Source organism: Rhodnius prolixus, unplaced genomic scaffold (assembly GCF_049639745.1).
Source record: "Rhodnius prolixus isolate KJV_2025 unplaced genomic scaffold, Rpr scaffold_2, whole genome shotgun sequence".
Classification (NCBI taxonomy): domain Eukaryota; kingdom Metazoa; phylum Arthropoda; class Insecta; order Hemiptera; family Reduviidae; genus Rhodnius; species Rhodnius prolixus.
The window spans coordinates 33,952,023-33,971,787 of NW_027411592.1; the positions used below are offsets into that span (position 1 = coordinate 33,952,023).

The window sequence follows — 19,765 nt, forward strand, 5'->3', positions numbered from 1 at the left end:
ACAAACTAGAGCAGCGTTGGACGAAGTGTATAAGCCTAAAAGGAGACTATGTTGAAAAATAAAAAAGGTTTACCTCAAAAAATTAAGTAGTTTTTATTTTTGCACGGACTTTTCAAACGACCCTCGTACTGTATAGAACGCTGAGACACATACCTCACCTCCATGTGTCATACCACTGAAGTTCGCATTATAGTTTTTACTCAAATGTTAATAGGGACTCTATGTAGGAAATGCGAATTCTTGTGAATACGCAGATTACCATTATTTTTACATAATTTACTATTCTGAATATATAATTACAATTTTTATAACCTATATTTTTTAAAAGTAGAAACTTTTTTATGTTTATTAGCATTAAAGTACTAAATAAATAAAATAAGTAAGGCACTTCTGAATTAAAAACAAGAGGTTGTACATTAATACGTAATGACCTCACGTGAGATTGGCGGAAGGAATGTTATTTTATTTTTTTTTAAAGTTACAGAAAATAGAATAAAGCAGAAACTCTGGCTTTAATGTTAGCTCATATGAAGAAGGATACTACGAGTGTGTGTATGCAGCATATGGCCACAGTGTTGTGCGTACCTTGCATACTCAGATTAAATTATGGTTATTTAATTTGCAAAAACAAAATTAAAACTTTTGCTTTTCATGCTTAATAAGATTAAACTTTATAATTTTACTGGTTTAAAAGCATATTTCGCCCCAGATGGAAAATGTGAAAGCCTATCTAATTTGTTTTTTTCTTTTCCAAGAAGACACTGCATACTTCATCCGATCAGGGGGGTCATGACACTCATAGATATAACTCAGATGTTCGAGAATCTGTAATTCCAGAGCCAGAGATTGCCAAGAATGAAGGATTTTGGGTTCTTTTCAAAATTTATTATTTTCTTCGCAAAATTCATTTCCCAAAGTTCACGGTTTGAATGCCATTTCTTTCTATGAGATTAACTATTAATTTAACTAGAGACCAAACTTTATGAGAAGAAGGCCGATGATCTGTCTTAAGCGATTCATACCGACAGCTAAGATGGCTAATTAAGGTAATAACTTCTCAAGTTAGCAGCATAATACGAGGGTCGTTTGAAAAGTCCGTGCAAAGTCAGAGAGATAGCACCACTGGCGCGTATCGAGGTTATGTTTAGTTAGTAGCATGTCTTGGAAGAACGCACACCAAGTTTCAGCCAAATCGGTCTATTTCTTTGTGTTTGGCATTCGTTTGAATCGAGGAAGTCGAGTGATTTTCAAAAAATGGACGAAAAAGAATTTCTTGTGTTGATTAAACACTACTTTATGAAAGGCAAAACGCCTCAGGAGACTAAAGAGAAGCTTGATAAACATTATGGTGACTCTGCACCTTCGATTAGAACAGTTTATAAGTGGTTTCAAAATTTTCGGAGTGGCCATATGGGCACAAGTGACGCTGAACATTCTGGACGCCCTGTTGAGGTTACTACTCCAGAAATCATTGATAAAATCCATGATATGGTGATGGATGACAGAAGAGTGAAGGTGCGTGAGATTGCTAGTGCTGTGGGCATCTCGAATGAACGGGTACATAATATTTTGCAACAACATTTGGACATGACAAAGCTATCCGCAAGATGGGTGCCGCGATTGCTCACGCTTGACCAAAAACGAAATCGTGTGAAGTGTTGCAAGGACGGTTTGCAGCTGTTCCAGAAGAATCCGCAGGACTTTAAGCGTCGTTTCGTCACTGTGGATGAAACATGGATACATCACTACACTCCTGAGACCAAAGAACAATCTAAACAATGGGTTACCAAGGGGGAATCTGCGCCAAAAAAGGCGAAGACCGTTCCTTCGGCCGGAAAGATTATGGCGACTGTCTTTTAGGATTCGCAAGGAATAATCCTCATCGACTATCTGGAAAAGGGTAAAACTATTACAGGTGCATATTATTCATCGTTATTGGACCGTTTGAAAACCGAGCTGCAAGAAAAACGCCCACGATTGGCCCACAAAAAAGTCCTTTTCCATCACGACAACGCACCAGCTCACACCTAAGCAGTTGTGGTCGCAAAATTAATGGAAATAGGGTTCCAACTCGTTTCACATCCCCCCTATTCTCCAGACTTGGCTCCCTCGGACTATTTGTTCCCCAATATGAAGAAATGGCTGGCGGGAAAAAGATTTTATTCAAACGAGGAGGTGATTGCAGAAACGAATGGCTATTTTTCAGACTTGGACAAATCCTATTATTCGGAAGGGATTAACAAACTAGAGCAGCGTTGGACGAAGTGTATAAGCCTAAAAGAAGACTATGTTGAAAAATAAAAAAGGTTTACCCCCAAAAATTAAGTAGTTTTTATTTTTGCACGGACTTTTCAAACGACCCTCGTACTTGCGAGAGCAGTAAAATTTACACACGAGAATTAGGGTTTTTTTCGTAATTTTTCCTTAGAACTATTATTTGATAACCCATTCCGAATTCGCACGTTGTGAGGATGTTTTATTCTTCGTACCAAATTTTATATTCCTTAAATACATTTATCCTGAGACTTCCCGCCGTTCTTGTATGTAGTTTAGCAGGCATAGGTTCCTTTTTTTTTTAATTTCAAGAAGACATTATATGCATTAATTTAACGGGAAACGCTTGCACAATTAAATCCAGTAATTTTACATGTTTAAAAATAAAACATTTAATTGAATCAAACATTCAAAGCATACCATTTTCCAGATCGGTTCCAAGTACCGTGCAGTTGAATGCCTCTATTAAGTATTGTTGCTAAGAACATCTCTAGATTACTTGCCATCGATTCTTGTTAGCACGTATGTCATTGCTTTTGATGCCATAATGATCACATTCATGCACTATTGGATCGCCCCTGTGGGTGTGGGTTAAAGTGTAACCTAAGTATTCTCTGCTTGTTTTAAGAGAGATTAAGAGAGGTGTAAACTATCGCTCATGCACTCACCCAAACCATACATATCGCACATACACTATTGTTCCTCCTCACACTAGCCACTTTGTTTAACCAGACAATATGCAACTTAGGCGATACGGTAGCCGAGCGTGATTGGTAGTTGGACGTAAAGCCCGCCTGAAAAAATAGGCAATTACTTTACTTTACTAATACGCAACTTGCCGTCACTACGTAGGCTTGCAAGAGGAGAAAGTCAGAAGGTTTTGAGCAGGTAGCTTCTTCATTAGATTGAATCTACTTTTTCTTCTAGCTCCAACTCACTAATCTTCAAACTACTAATTCCGATATACCTGAAACATCTGGCAAAACTTTACCAATAAAGAAGGACCATCACTGCGAAAAGTCCTAGGACGGTCAATGACCATGTTGTAGTCTAAATTTATATTTATTACGGTAAAGTATTTATAAGTTTACATGAATGTAAATCTGCTTTTGTTTTTGTTTTTTGTAAATAAAGACTTTCTTCTCCTTCTGCACTGCGAAAAGCCTTACATTGTAATAAAAAGAAATGCATTAGAAAAGCTAAAATTTGCATTTCAAGTTCATTTCTCTGGTAGAAGAAATCCTCTTTAAGAATAAGGAGCGATGAAAGTGAATGATTTGCATGGTTAAGATGAGCTACAATAAGAACTTCGATAATTCGCGATCCAGATTTGGTAGGATTCGTGAAACAGGCAAGTGGTAGGCAAGATGGTAGGCCCTTTAGTGAGAATGCTGAACTTGATGATCCCCAGGAAGTAGTTATACAGGACGTCGGGAGCTAGAATATGAAAGAAAAGATAGCGTTTACGATGGCTAGATGCCATAGAAGCCGATGTTAAAACGTTGGGTATAAAAAGACGGAAAACTCGACCCATTAGCCTAGAAAGAGTGGTTGTAGTTGTTGAGTCCTTTGAAGGAAAAATTAATTATTTGAAAATGTTGCTACAAAGTTTCATTACTGAACTAGATAGGATACTGCATGTAATATTTGTGCATCCAGGATTAGCGAGACATGCCATCAATGCTGGCTAACTGAAGAGACCTGAAGTGCCGGTACATAAATTATAAAGTGACATGCAGGCGACATCACCGGTCCGTAATTACTTCTGTCTCTCTCTCGCAAATACATGCCCTCTCGCTCGATTTCAACCCATTTTAGCGGACCGTCTGCCAGCTGGTCCACACAACTCTACTACTATCTCTTTTAAAATATAACTTTGCTAACAGTGTATGTATAACATGAAAAGTGAGCTAATTATTGGCACATTGCTTCATCCGCTCTTTTGTATATTCCAGCAGTTTTAATGAAGAGTAACTAAAATGATGGATCCTTCTTTCCAGATATTTCACACTCTGACCGATTCTGGAGTAAAGATTCTCTAATAACTCTAAGTAGTATTTAATGCTATAGCTCGAAGTGTAATGTTGTATGGGGCTCAAGTCCGGAGTCTAAGATACGTTGACTTGTTGGAGAGGGCGCATCTGAACTTTTATAAGCGATTGTTCCAATTATCTCGAAACACACCCGATTATATTATTAGAACTGAATTCGGTATAACTCATGTGTTGCTGCAAATTGTTAAGATTACTGTCGGTTGGATTAAAAATATATTATCTATGGAGAGCACAAGATTGCCGCGTATCTGTTTTTTTAGACTTTTGGAGTTGAGTACTGCTCCTTTGAAATATAACTGGTTTCTTGAACAAATATGGTGTTTCTTTTGAAGCGTCAGATCTCAATGGACACTCTGCTGGAGAAATAGTTTCAAAACTTCATACTAATTTGCTCCAGTTGGATAGGCAATCTCTTGAATATTCCCGGTTTAGTGGTATTTACAATAGCCTACCACTCTTGGCTGGAGTACCTCTAGAGTATATTAATATAAGACAACCCTTCAGCGTAACTAGGTTGATTGCTCAGATGCGAACTTCTAATAAATATTTTATCAAAATATCTTTACAGAAATCCATGCATAACATAAATTGTAAATTGTTGTGCACAGTTTGTGATATGCACGTAGAAGAGGATTTCTTGCATCTGTTTGCTGTTTGTCCTCTATATGCCTTCCATAAGGATTCATTATTTCAAAAGTAATCTGCCCACTGATGTACAAAGAGGTCTATTAGAACTAATGTACAGTTGCGAAAAATCAAAATTACTTATTGCTTATAATTACGCGTTTAGTGTATTAAAGTTAAGGTCTTTTTTACTAAACGAATAATTTCAGTTGTTAAAGTTTTGTTTTTGTGTTTTAAACAGGTTTTATATTTTTTGTTTCCTTTAGACAACATCTATAAATATTATTTTACTATTTTTTATTACTTTTTGTTTGTTGGTTTTAATTTCATTAATGATATTGCTTTTATTTTACTTTTATTATCAAGTTTGATCATTTAATTTAATTATGATATTATGTAAGTAATTTGTTTATTGAAACTCCGTTTGTTAAAGGCTCAGGCCTTAGAGACAAATGAATAAATAAAATAAATAATAATAACTCTAAGTAACGACTTCTAAAAAGAAGCGATCTCTTTAATAGAACTTTTAGATTGCTAAGCAAACAATCTTTCCAAAACATGGATTGCGACATCAAGTCCTTATTATAATCCACAAAACTTATGAGGAAACGTGCGAAGAAATAAGTTTTTTTTTTCAGACAGTGCATTCTTTCCACTCTTAAGTGAACAGATGCACTTTTCGAAGTACAATACCACGACTTTCAACTGGTATATGTCAGTTTAAATGTCCGTAGATACGACATATTTATATAATTTTATTTTTTACTAAAAGCGAATTAACCTAACCGATTCAAAACTTGATCAGCCTTTGAAGTTAAATAATATTTTTATTATTATATTTCTATTTACCACTAGGTGTAATCAGCTCTTGAAACGAGGAAATCTTCATAAAATTAATCATTTTAGAAAACTGAAAGCATTAATTTTCTTCTTCTAATTATTTTTAAACTTTTAAATCCTGCTTTTGGAATATGACATTTTTTGATGAGCGGCGCAATTAATTAAACGGGTGTCTAAACTGGTTGTTATCCCCTGAGTTCTCCTGAGAAACTGATAAGAAAGGATACCACGTATTATAATTGAGAACTTTATCTTTCCACAGCAGCCTCTGAATGAAAAATAATTTATAGATAGAACAAAACTGTTTGTAAAAATAGAAGCTTATTTTTTCTCCAGATATCTAGTTCATAGTTAAACAATAACTAATCCCATTAGAGATATGATGCTTCATAGTGAATCACGACGTTTTGGAATGATGAATGACGATGCTTCGGCATTGCTAATTTGCTTTTGTCGCTTGGCAGTAACTAGACACAGAGTTAATGACTATCTTCCGCTAGAGCTGCCATTAAAACTGTTAACTAATTTAGTTTAGAATATTTCGCTACCAACTATAACATATACCCTAACAATGTTGGAAGTTCGGCAATAACATAATGTCATTTTTTATCATTGGCCCAAATATCTTGACGTCTGAAAAAAATAACACGAAAAAATCGGACAGTCTTTGTAGAAAAGAAGTCAAATATAGCTTTTTTATTCATTACAAGTACTTCTTTTGCCAAATAATTACACACGATTACTTAGAATGAAGTAATAAACTGCAGTAAACCTCCAAGGTCTATTCCGAAATTTTCCGTTTAGAACAGGGGTCGGCAACCTATTTTAAGTAGAGAGCTATTTCTTCTTAAATAATTTTAATAAATCTTACCAAGAGCCGCAAGGATGATGGTGTAAAAACCTCTGAAGATCATTTGTATTCTCAAATTATTATTTGTATGATATTCAATAACATTTAAATGTTTTATATATTTATTCTCACATATTACAAAGTAAATAAATAAATAATAACTAAACCTGTATTTGAATGAAAATGGAGGCAGACCTGTATATTACGTACTGTATTTTAATATAACTCTATTCAATTTCAAACCTATCGCATTTAAAATTCTTTTTGGAAAAATATCTCTACTTTAATAAATGAAATTTTCATTTGTTTCAATAAAATTGAAATATACAATTTATTTCGGACAGGCTGAAAAGCCACAAAATTTGGATAAAAGAGCCGCATGCGGTTTAGAACATAATTTAAACTAAGACATCTGCATAGTTCCAAAAAGGCAACAAAACTACTTAACTATTCGTAACCTTCCAAGAAGGTACATACAAATAAATGTCTTCAGTGCAGAGATAAATATCAGAATGAAAATAATGCATTTATTTTTGCAAAACTTTCTACCTAAGTTCTGGATTAGTGCTCATACAGATTAATTAACAATTGCACATTGATTTGATTGCATAATAACAAATGCACTTTTAGTTACTTGGAGTCAATATTAACATGCTCTAAACATATACATTTTTTTTTTTATTATACCCCAAATCCATTTATTAAAACTGTCCGGTAGGACAGTTGTACTCGTATAAGGGTTGATCGTCAAAAAGTGCACGAAAAAGCGTAACGTTGAAAAACACCCCCCAACTTTGACAATTTTTTTTCTTTTTCTATAAAAGATAAAATTCCCAAATTTTCTTTATATTATAGTAAATATCCTCGTTTATAAGTGTATTTTGTTCGTAATAGCATAGATTAATTAGTTTTCGAGGAAAACGATTCCAAAAATGGGCAAAAAAATATAAACTATAAGTTTTTAAACTTTTAAACTATAAGTTTTTGTTAAGGAGATTAGTATTATTATTTGTAATTACCGGCAAAAATCGTTTTGAAAATACACTTAAACTTATTTTTTCTATTTTCTTAAAACATAAAAGTAATAATATTTAGATAGAAATTTAGATAGTCTTTTAATTTAATGTTTGACAATATTGTATCTGACAAAAGTGTAAGAGCTGGTCTAAGGGGAACGTCCTGAAGGAAGGCGGTTCGTGCACAGCTGTTTCTGATTGTGAACTTCCGTTTTAAACAATTTTGTTTGCACTGCGTTCCGTATATATTTTTCTATTTTTTATTTTTGAAAGACCGTTGCCAGTTGTACCGCTTTTCCTGGCTATAGGATAAATCTAGCTAAAATATTATACTCTGGCCAGATTTTATTCTCTTCAAACATGCTTGATGTTGTCTTACACCGTCAACCAACTCGGCAATTTGGATTCATTATCCACAATCACGTGGTGTGCTGTTCAATTTACTGGGCTCCTACACTGATGTAGTGTCAGTCAAAAAGGGTAACTTTCACCACCGCATTACATTCATGTCAAACTAAACCATCGTTTAATTCTATGTCATGCACATATCAGTTGAACAGACAGATATAATATCAAGAGACAAGAGGTTTGTATTACGTCAGAATTTATTGGGTGACACTTACAATGTATACTTTTAGCGTGAACAGATATTCTGCGATACATCGTGAAGTGTGGGTGTATACTTTTTTTTTTTGAAGTAAATAAACTTGAGTGTAGGTACACAGCAGTTCAGTACCAAAAACTAACTTCCATCGTCCATGGTTTAAAAAAAGAAGCTCAGTTGTAGAACAATATTAGAAAAATAAACAATTAATACTTTATGAGAAACCCATCATTATAGAGTTAATAATATTTTTGCGATGGTTGAAGTTATTATTTTAATAAACCTTCACGTTAAGTTTTATGCAAGAATAAATAATCTTTTGTTCCCGAACTTTTTGAATTTGAACAAAGAATAATTTTCCGCCAATGTACAGTACAATCTATTCATTCACAATTTATTAAAATATTTTGTTATCAATTAATGACCATGTAAAAATTTTTAATTGGGTGAAAGCTTTAAATGAGTGAACTCTTAAAAAAATATTTTTATTTTTCTAATTGTTAAACTGATTTAAATTTAAACTTTTTTAAAAACAAATTTTTGCATCAAACTGAGGGGTTCAACTAAACATTCAAACCTCCAAAGGATCCAGGCCTTGAAGTCTAAAATTCTTCGCTCTATCATTGGACACTCCTCGCTACGTCACCAATCAAACCATTCACACAGACCGAAACATTCCTTTCCACACACAAGTTGCTAAAATAGGTTAAAGTAAATTCCTTCTTAACTTACAGTCTCATCTCAATCCACTGGTTCAACACTTTTCTTCCAGATCATTTCCAGACAACACTTCCAGACGTCTTAAAAGACAGTGGCCTCACGATCTCCTCTCTGATGACGAGACCAGAAGGTAAAATGTTGTTGGAGTGTTAACCACTGGGCAATTTCTCCACTCCCAGGGTGTTGACATTGTGTATTATTGTCCTCGTTGCTTATAATGCAACAAATGCGTTCATTGTAACAAAAATGATTACAAAAAATGTTGCCTTAATAATTTTAATTCATGAATAATTTGAAGATTTGAAGCCTTTAATTTCATCCATGGTATGGCTCTTCGAATATAGATCTAAATACAATTGGTGAACAAATATTTAGAATACAAACAATTTTTTACTTTAGTTCAAAATATTTTATCATTATTACAGATTTTTAACCTAACTTCAATTTATTTTGTTCACTTATTGTTATTAGCCCACTCTCTTTCACTCTAACCTCCACCCTAATTACTCCTTCCCGAGCTGCGAAGTCCTCATCTTCATCGTCTACTTTGTGTCCATCCCCCCTCAGCACTGCTAGCGCCTTTTGCACTTCTCTAAATTCATTTAAACTTCTTTTCTCGATTCCTGGCAACGTAATGATATTTATTTATAAATCATAAAATCGATATTGAATTGTTTTAGACTGGAATATAGATATTCTTATTATTCGCCAGTAAATATAGACGCGTGTAACAACCAGAAGGTAGCTAGCTATCTATCTGTCAAGAATCAGTTTGTTTAACGAACGGAACAATTTTTTCTATAAATAACTCAATAAAGCATTAAAGTTTGAAGTATTTACTAGTAATTATTATCGCTTTCTTTCCTTTTTTTTTAATTCTTTTTTTAAACTATAAAATAGCAATGCAAATTTCATAGAATTAATTTTCGAAACTGAAATCATTGATTGACAATCAGGTACATTTAACGGCAAAAATACAGCTGTATTTTCTAGGTAATGTAACAACGGTCTGTTTCTACGTTAAACAGCTGATACAAATGCTACGTTATAGTAGTACCCCAGATGTTCAATGTACTAAGTGTGCAAGTATACACATACAGTGGGTCAAAAAAGTATTCATACACTAAGGTTTTTTTACTTTATCTACTGAACTTTTGTTTCTAGGATGACTACTTGTTCAGCACTGAAATCGAAGATAGTAACAATGAATTTAATGCTCTTATTTTCTTTTATAAACATAAAGAATTGGTTAAAAAGCCGAAAAATAATTTATTGTATGCAAAATAAGTATTCATACTCAGTCTGAATGTTATAATTAACGCTAAACTAAAGACCTAATATTTTCTATGCAATCCCTTTGCATTTGTTATTGCTTGAAGCCCCCTTGGCACAGATTCCACCAGGTTTAGTATTTCTTAAGACGTGATTTCTTCCCATGATTTGGTTAAATTGGTTATGAGGTCTTCTCTGGAAAAACATTTCAATTTTCGAATTTTCCGTCCCAAATAAGACCTTAAATTTTCAATAGGGTTTATGTACGGAGACTGCGGAGGAGTGACAAGTTGTTTCCAGGCATTATAAAGCAGCCGGGTATTATAAAGCAGGGCAGTTTTTTGGGCTGTACGTTAGGGATCGTTATCCTGTTGAAAGAAGTACGCGCTTTCGAGCCCCAATTTACCAGTAATTTTACTTAAATTATGGCGGAATATGTCCACGTACCTTTCAGCGTTAAGAGTACCATCGAAGACGACAAGTTCTCCCCCTCCCGCAGCACGCATGCAGCCCCATACCATCACACAGCCTCCTCCGTGCTGGACAGTTTTTATTATGTTTTTTGTTTCAAGTTCCCTATTACGTCTTCTCCAAACAAACTTTCGTCCATCGGATCCAAAAATATTGAATTAGCTCTCATCAGGATTATATTTTTCCAAAATTCCAGCGGCTTATTGGCAAACTTCCGAGCGAAATCCAGTCTCTTCATCCTATTGATTTCAATAATGAATGGTTTCTTCCTCATAGTTCTACTTTAGTAGCCCGCTGCATACTGGAGATTTCGGATGTCTATGGCGTAACAAGGATCCCTGAAGTTGACGCGAGGCTTTCTAAGAGTTGGCGTGCACTTATCATGGAAGTATTGGAAACTTGCCGCACCAGATTGCGCGTTCCTCTCACAGAAACTTTTCTCGGCCTCCCAGAACGTCTTGCGTTATCAGTAGAAATTGTCTTAAACTCTTTAATTATATCCTGGACGGTCGCATGAGATAATGTGGCGATAACTAAACCCTTGCTGAAGTAGCGCCTCAATGTTATCTTTAATCACGGAATTTAATTTGGCTGATTCTCGCCCCATCTCAATCAACTGATAATAAGAACCAGTATTTATCCCAATTCGAGCTTCCTAATATCAATTTGGACGCTAGCCTCCCAGTACCTAAAATATGTACATAATGAATAAAGCTTAAATTCATAACCATCAGCTGTATGAACACTTATTTTGCATACAATAAATTATTTTTCTGCTTTTTAATCAATTCTTTATGTTTATAAAAGAAAATGAGAGCATTAAATTCATTTTTATTTTCTTCAATTTAAGTGCTGAACAAGTAGTCATCCTAGAAACAAAAGCTCAGTAGATAAAGTAAAAAAACTTAGTGTATGAATACTTTTTTGACCCACTGTAGTTTAGAACATTTTGCAGCATTTTGCTTTATCGTATAATTTTTGAACAACCTCTATGCAATTGTCCTATCGGGCAGTTTTTAAAAAGAAAATCATTGGAAAATAATTTTGGAGTGAATTGAATCATATTTGACAAGTAAAGTGGTATTTCCGTCTTTAGAATTTTCATCAAACCCTGAAATTCGTCAATAAAAAATTATTATTTTTTATTTATTGACAAACCAATACAATTCAGTCAATCATATTGTAAATTGATAAGAATCGGTTTAACTTTCTAAAACTGTTAGCAGCATGATTTCACCGAACCAACAGGCTCTGCTGGACCGAGAAATCCGTTGAAGTTTACTGGAGCGATTGCTCGAACATTGTTCCTAAACGATGGAACTTTCCACTTATGTAAACAGTAGGTCTATTTGATAGAAACGTTTGAAATCCAGTACAAATATTTCTTTTTACTTTGAGTAATTTAATTTCCAGTCCCAATCACCGTAAAAGCTGTTTCAATTCGTTAAAAAATACGTAGTTATTTTTGTTTACAAGTGATGGTAGTCTTCTTTTCACTCACGAATTGTGGTTGTGTGAAATCTTGAACGAGAATGTGCCAAGAATTTTTTTTTAAGAAGTTCAATATTAAATTTTTTCTGCAAACATAAATAAACAGACGAAGTACTACCCGCTAAAGGTTAGGTAGGTTATTGAATTTAAAATATAGGTTGAGTTTGGCTTCAGAAGTAAATTTTAATACAAATAAAATTTAAAAATAAAATAAAATTGCTTGGTTTCTATAGTTTCTTTTCTTTCTTAACCTTGAATATCAAATAGACTGGTTAGAAGTTTCACAGAGAGTGAAATAACGTTTCTATAAAGTTCTAGATATGTTCGTAGACTTCTAGAAGTGAGCGAGATTTCTGTTAGTCTGGTCGTGTGAGTCAATAAAAGTTCAGATTTGTTCGAGGTTGAAGAGTAAGGAACTCATGACCGATCTCTGAGTCGCCTAGTAATGTATCGATTTTTGAGCTTGCATGGAATGTTCTTTCCGGTATAAAAAATTCTACAATTTGGTAAGAGTTGGTTAAAAATGCAACACTCTTTGGTGACAGATTATCTAGTTTTTTTTTTTAGGATACTGTGAATCATGTCAAATTTTGGTGATTTTGTTTTATTGGGAAATGATTTAATTATTGAGGATATTTCTGAAAGAGTTGTAAACGTGATGAAGAGCTCTACATGATGATGTGATTGTGTTGATGCAGCTCATAATTTTGTAATCGTAGGGGTCTTGGTGAGACTGGTCAGATAGAATGAATTCGTTTTTGAGGTGTGACACTTTGAAGTCACAATTTTCTGTATTACTTGTTGACAATCTGTTTCCTACTCGAAGAAAAGGAATTGTGAAGGTTTGTTCAACAGTTTTTTCGTATCTGTCTAGAATGAGGTATCCCCTCTAGAGTGTACTGTACGTAGTGATTCTATGGTTCTCGAGGTCCCATTCAACTTTACACTTTACTAGTTCTGTTACATGAGTTATTTTGTCTTGAGTATGTACCGCCGTATGCATTACTTAAGAATGAGAGTAAATAAGTTGAGTTCTTATTAGTATGTTCAGAATTCCTGAATGAACAAGTAACGTCAGTAGTTTATTTGTATCATATTTGAGGTTTTCGCTCTTTATCTTTTTATTGATTAGTTTTGGAGCTGGCTCGCACCGTAGAAAGTGTTAATGAAACCTGAAAACTACTGGTAGATGGTCGGAATCTAGTTCGCTGATTGAATCCAGGTATACAGGTGTGTTAATACTGTGTAGTAAAGCGATCTCCAGGTTGTCAGGTTGGTATTTGTTTGGGGCAAAAAGGTGGGTTAGACTGTAGGTTGGTCTGGTGCTGAAATTAATATGTTCAAGTTGTCCGAGGCAGTCACTATAGTCTGTACCGCTGTTATTAGTCTTCTGACAACCCCAGTATGTTCACTTGCTGTTACACTCTCGTAGTACGTAGTAATGAGCTATTTTGAGGGAATGCTCTTTGGATATCTTCTTGTAGAAGTTTGATAATAGTTTAACCATTGTCGGTATTTACTTGTAGCGACAGCTTCGAGATTTTGTAGTGCAGGTAGGAGATATTCATGTTGTTTGATACTTCTTTTTATGCAGGGAGCAACTCCATCTGAAACTACTGGAATCTGTAGTCATTTCCGGTAAGTAGTACAACTTAGCACTCTTAATCGGTCAGTAAGTTGTGAGAGGAAAGCTGTCTAAGGTTAGAGAAGATGGTGTTTTAGTCCAGGATTAAGAATATCTGTTTTAGATGAGAAATTAATGGTGTGACTATCATCTGTAGGATTAAACTTTTAAAAAGAGAGATGATAGTAGGAGTAATGTGGTCTTAGAAGAGGGTTGGTGCAGTCCTTACTAGACCATCCGCTTGGTCTTCGTCTCTGGGTCCAGAAATTAGTTGCGGCATTCAGAGCAGTGTAGACGCTAGTTTTCCTTTTGTCTGAAATGGCCTGCTGAGTGTTCCATGTTGGAAGGATTTACTTGGAATCTTGGCAGGTAAATCTGGTAAGTTTTAGCAAACGCTGGAATTCGTAGAGTAAGCTCCATATAGAAGATGCATTCACGTGTTTTGGGCAGGAAGTAAAACGATGGTCTTCTGCTCACTATATGCACTCTGGATACTGAAGGCAGTAATTCTTTGAGAAACCATAGCTGACTATTCGTACTTTGGGAAATAAAGGATGACTTTCTTCTAATGACGAAGTACTAGACACGATGAAGCTGAAATAAGGCTATTTCTTTGACGGTATTTTCTAATTCTAAGATGAAGATAAAAGAGTTGCGATTGAGTGGTAAAATTTCTTATTCATGACCTAGTAAATGAAATAACGGGGTAATTTTGTTGTTATAAAATTGCTTTGTCTTCAACTAAGTACCTGACGTACTTTTAATTACAAATATTATTGTTTCTTCAGGATTTAAGAAGGTTTAATGTTGGAATTTGTATCTTCATACAGTAGTGTTATTAGTTATTACCCTAATACTTATTTTTTAACTTCTGCGCGCAACTTAATTCACAGGATTTAACTATTTTTTTAGAATGGTGAAAAATATTAGAATTTTACTGAACTGACGATTAGCTGGTTCATGAAACACTATTATAAAATGTAATTTTTTTTTAATATATATTTTTTTTATTTACTTTATAATTACTTCCATTACTGGCCAGGTAGGTAATGTTTCTGTTGATTATTTACTACTATTAGATTAAGTTTCAAATAAGTTATCTTTTAGTTTTCTATCTCGTTTTAATTTTAGCTATAGTATTTTCAGAAAAATATTCTTTTAAGATTGAATGCTTAAGAAGAACTTAAGGTGCTGAAAGGTAAGTAACTGTAAACCTTAAGCAAAGCTTGAGGAAAGTACAGGGTGCTTTGAGGAGTAAGAACACCAGATTCATCATAACCTAGTACTAGACGTGTGATTATTGCTTGTTTCCGTTTCAAAACTAGCGCTAATTCGTCAACAATTTCAATGATAAGAAAGTTCTAAATCCGCCAAACAAATATATATTATATTCCATTTTATTAATGCAACTCAGCTTTAAGGGTTAATCGTTATGTGACTTTGGATTGGACAGTAATGGGAGAGTCTGAAGAGTTTTCAAGATTTATTGAATTTAAGAACTCTGTGAGTTTCGAAACTTCATTACGAAAACTTCATTATGAAAACTTCGCACTTCGTTACAGTTTAAAAACATAAATGCCATTTAATCCAAATTGTGTTTCATTTATGTTTGGTTGCCTAAAAAAACATTTAATTTACGGCAGCACTAAAAACAAACTCAAACAGAAATTAATCCAACACTAAAAAAATCAAATCATAAATAACCCTTAAACACAGTTCCGCTCTACTCGCGATCAGTTTTAAATTAAGATTCTCTTGTAATTCCGAGTTTGGGCACATAAATATAAATCGTTACAGGGAGAACGGAAAAGGTCTTTAGTTTAACCAAAGGGAACGGCGGGTAGATGAAACGTGGAGCCCCTCTTTCACGCAGAATATTGGAGAGTAGCCAGCATTGCCTTCAAACAAAGGTAACTGGCCCATAACCGCCTCTAGTAGGGGCTTACCGACTGTTGGAAACGGGTTTGGCACAAGGAGAAGTAGAGAATATTGTTTTTATACATTCGTGTACTTGTGTATGTAGGTCTTTGCGATCATAACGTGTGATTACCACACAGAGTATGGTCACTCTACTCGCCCCTTACTTCTGCTCTAGCCATTCGGCTTCCTGCGTTTTCACGTCATGCCCAGTCTAGTGCTTTAAACCATAAATACAGGTGTCTAAATTTGTTCACAATTACTGGCCTTTACCTTTCTTGTAAATTATTTTTAAAAAAAGTAAATCCGGAAGGTCCTTTTATAAAGTTTAACGACACTTAATCAAGCTGCATGATAACAATGTTCACGATTTGAAATGAAATAACATAAAATCAGCATATTATTCAACGACATTAGTCTACTAAAAATAATCATAATTAAAAAAATAGTGGCTTCACATGGCTGACAAGAAATTAAAGATTATCAATAAAATTGTATATCTTAAAAAACAAACATAAATAATATATTTTTCAAGATAACTCATGCACATATTAGATGTGAATATAAAATTACTTAAAGTAAGTAATAAACAGAAAATTCAAAAAGAAAAGAAACAGGTGATGAATGAGACGAGCATTAAAACAGAGTGAAAGGGCGTGACGATGATTACCGGCAAGGGGTTGTGGCCCAGGTGAGGTAGAATTTGAGGGATTCTGTCTTGTGGAAAGGAGAGAGCAAGTTTGTCGGGAATGGACAAAGGATTTGAATTGGAGAAATTGAAAGATATAGGAAGAACTTTCAGAATTAATAAAGTGAAAGAAGAAGTCTAAAAGAACTATTGGCGTCAGAATAGTAAATCAGTTTAACGGCAAGTATATGGGTGGTTGATGTGAGCGTTATCACATCAACAGCAAAGTAGTTCATCAGGAACTACTCTATATTTAGTCTATATTTGAGAGTGCCAGAGAAGCCTCTATAATCAAAGTTCGGAGAACATTAGAGAGCAGAAAAGCAGTTACAGGTATTTTTGAAGAAGCAGGCGCTTGAGATGGTTTAAGGTTTTTAACGGCAAGGAAGGAACGTTTGGATAGCAACATAGATCTTTCATCAATTTTAATCTTGCTCAAGTAAATTCCACCAAACTCGAGAGATCATGAGATGAGTAGTAGCGGAGATTAAACTGAGATCGAGTAAGGAAGTCGAGATCAACACTGTTCAGAGAAAGACTAAGAAGGACTAATTTTAAGGCCAGTAACTACCATCAACTTCAACTAATCTGAAGAAGACGATCTGTGAAAGAATCCGAAAATCCATACTTTAATGGTAATCAGCAATCCAGCATATTTGTACAATTTTCATTTTAACCTGTACAGTACTAGATTCAACTAGCACTAAACTGTCAACTGACTGGGCTAAAATATATTTTAGAAATTCCACCTGACTCTTTTCAACCGAATTGAAAGATGGTAAACGTACTAAGAAACATAAATGGAAAAAGAAGAACATTTTCAAGTTTTTTATTATTTCGAAACGTGAATGCATATTCTCCGAATTAACCGCTTGAGTAGAAGTTAACGGTTGAGCGAATAGTGGCTCTTCTATTCTTTTCAAATGGAGTGCCATTCCAAACAGAACATTTTATGCATATATCGGTTTTATTCATAACATTCTCACTTCGTGCTGCATTATTTCGCATTCATAGAATTTCTTTCCACAATTACCACAGCAGACTTGATAATACACATTTTGCAACTGCATTTTGCATTTGGTTAGAATAGAAATATATCAATCAAATATTTAATCTAGAACAGGAAAACATTATTCTAATTTGTGACCTATTGTCTGTTTTCAATTCTAAATAGGTCATTTTTAGTCCCCTTCTTAATAGGTAAGTATCCGTACTTAAAAAAAAGCTCTTTATTTCAAGTTTACTGTAACAAGTAAATATGACGATGAAACGGCGTGAGAGAGGAGTCATCACCCTTACTGTGTAAATTTTAACGTAAAATTTATTTACCGACCTGTATCGCCAAGTAAATCGCGTGTAGGCGCCATGGTAGCCGAACGGCTAGGGGCGAGACCTGCAAAGCTAATATGTATTGTGGTACTGGGTTCGATTCCCGGTCTTAGGCATTGGATTTTATTTAATGGTTAATAAAAGAAATTTACAGCAAAGTATGTTTGCTAGTCGCCTCCGTCCACGACACCTAATTGGTGGACGTTAAGTCCCGCCTGAAATAATAGGCAATTACTTTACTTTTACTTTTTACTTTACTTTAAATCGCGTGGCCAGTGCCGCTTAAAACATTATGTGACAACAAAATTACTATTTATTAAATTTGTCCTCAGTTAACACCATGAGATGGAAAAAGGTGTAATTTTATTTTAAATAAATGATTCTCCATTTTAAGTGCACCTTCTTCTGGAAACTTCAGAATAACTTTCTGTAAATAAAACACCATTACTCACTTCCGCTAACGCGCAAACAGTGTTACCAAAACTAGAACAAATAAAACTAGACAATCAAGATGGTTTTTCTTGGTCGCACTATTGCAGGAAGGTAAAGCTTTTCATAAGATGGCAATATTGGAAATTGATAGCCACTTTATATAATTGACTAAAATCCACATTTTGTATTTAAGGCAGCCGCTGCTACAAATTCTACTTCCCAAATATAAGATGTTGCCAATGGTAGCTGTGTAAGAAAAAAATCTTGTGTTCAAGGAAGAAACTTCGTCAAAAATATCGGCCAAAAGATGCCATAAACTATAGTTAAATATTCTATTTTGAAAATAAGTTACCTTATGTAACACATTTTATTTATTTAAAAACCTATTTCTTTAAAATAAAGTGGTGCAAGTAGAACCAGTTAAAAATGTATAATAGTATGGAAAACATCCATAAAGAAAGAACAAAACTGCTGGTTTCCTTTTACAAACTCTAAGGGTAACAGCTGTATAACCTCTCATTTTATAAACAAAGATGTTTACTTTTGAAAGAAAAAATAATAAACATGGATAGGTGCTATACACTACTAATAATAATACTAAACTTATTATAAATAAAATAATTAGCGTATTGGATTCCCTCACGGAGGACCTGGGTTCGAATCCAGCTGCTGGCCCTTAGATTTTCTCTTCCTAGGAGCTTCTTACAGCTGACTGCCACTGCCACAGTGTTGCCTTTAATGACAGAACACTGTTCGGCACCGAACAAAAGCTCCGGGCGCCAATGACCTGATATGTTGACGCGCCTTAAATCATTAAAAAAAAAAAAAAAAGATTTGTAACTTATGACTACAAAATACAAATCTATATTATTTTCTTGTTACATTTACTGCTTTACACCTCCGACAATAGTGAAATTATTGCGAGTTATTTGGTGGAGGCCTTATAGGCAAGTTCTTCCGTTACCGTCGAGAGATTTTGATGTACATTTGTATTTAGTGGAGTTCTGGGCCTTAAAAAAAAGTCCAAACATCCTGAATCTGAGATATTCCCTCGCACTTCAGAGATCTTTTCAGATTCTTGAGAAGAAAACTCATTGTCATTTCATTAATCTGAAAGAAAATCGTGTAGTCGATCATTAGTAAAGGATTTAGCATCTCTATTTCGTCGACATTTTTAATCAAAAATTGGAGAAGAACTCTAACAAATAGCCTGCTGTAATGGAGCAAATCTATACCATTCCTTTAAGTCATTCAATTTTTGTCAAAGTGAATAAAAGTGAGGCGGCAGATGTTTATTTGTGAAGATTTAGCGCTTGAGCAAAGAATGTTCAATAAATTTTTGTAGTAATCTCATACCGTTTCTTGTAAGTTGCAGTTAAATTTTAATAAAACGGGTGTAGGAAGCGAAAATCTATACGTAGAAAGTTCGAAATCAAGCTTTTGTTCCCTCATCAATAAAATTATAAATAAATCTACCTGTACTTTGTAGGGACATTAGCAAAACTTACAGTTATATTAATTTCTTTTTTGTTATATATATATATTTATTTAACATATTT

The 19,765-nt window shown here is 34.2% G+C and overlaps 1 protein-coding gene and 1 long non-coding RNA gene across 4 annotated transcripts in view; both read right to left on the reverse strand.

Annotated features, from left to right (window-relative positions):
- The window catches only part of GABA-B-R2 (gamma-aminobutyric acid type B receptor subunit 2), an 802,816-nt gene that overhangs the window by 417,728 nt on the left and 365,323 nt on the right, over window positions 1–19,765 (reverse strand). The gene's annotated exons all lie outside the window — the stretch shown is intronic.
- LOC141449535 (uncharacterized) overlaps window positions 12,451–19,765 on the reverse strand; it is a 33,995-nt gene continuing 26,680 nt past the window's right edge. For both annotated transcript variants that reach the window (XR_012455580.1, XR_012455579.1), the window contains exon 3: window positions 12,451–19,316. This is a non-coding gene — a long non-coding RNA (uncharacterized lncRNA). The remainder of the gene's footprint in view (window positions 19,317–19,765) is intronic.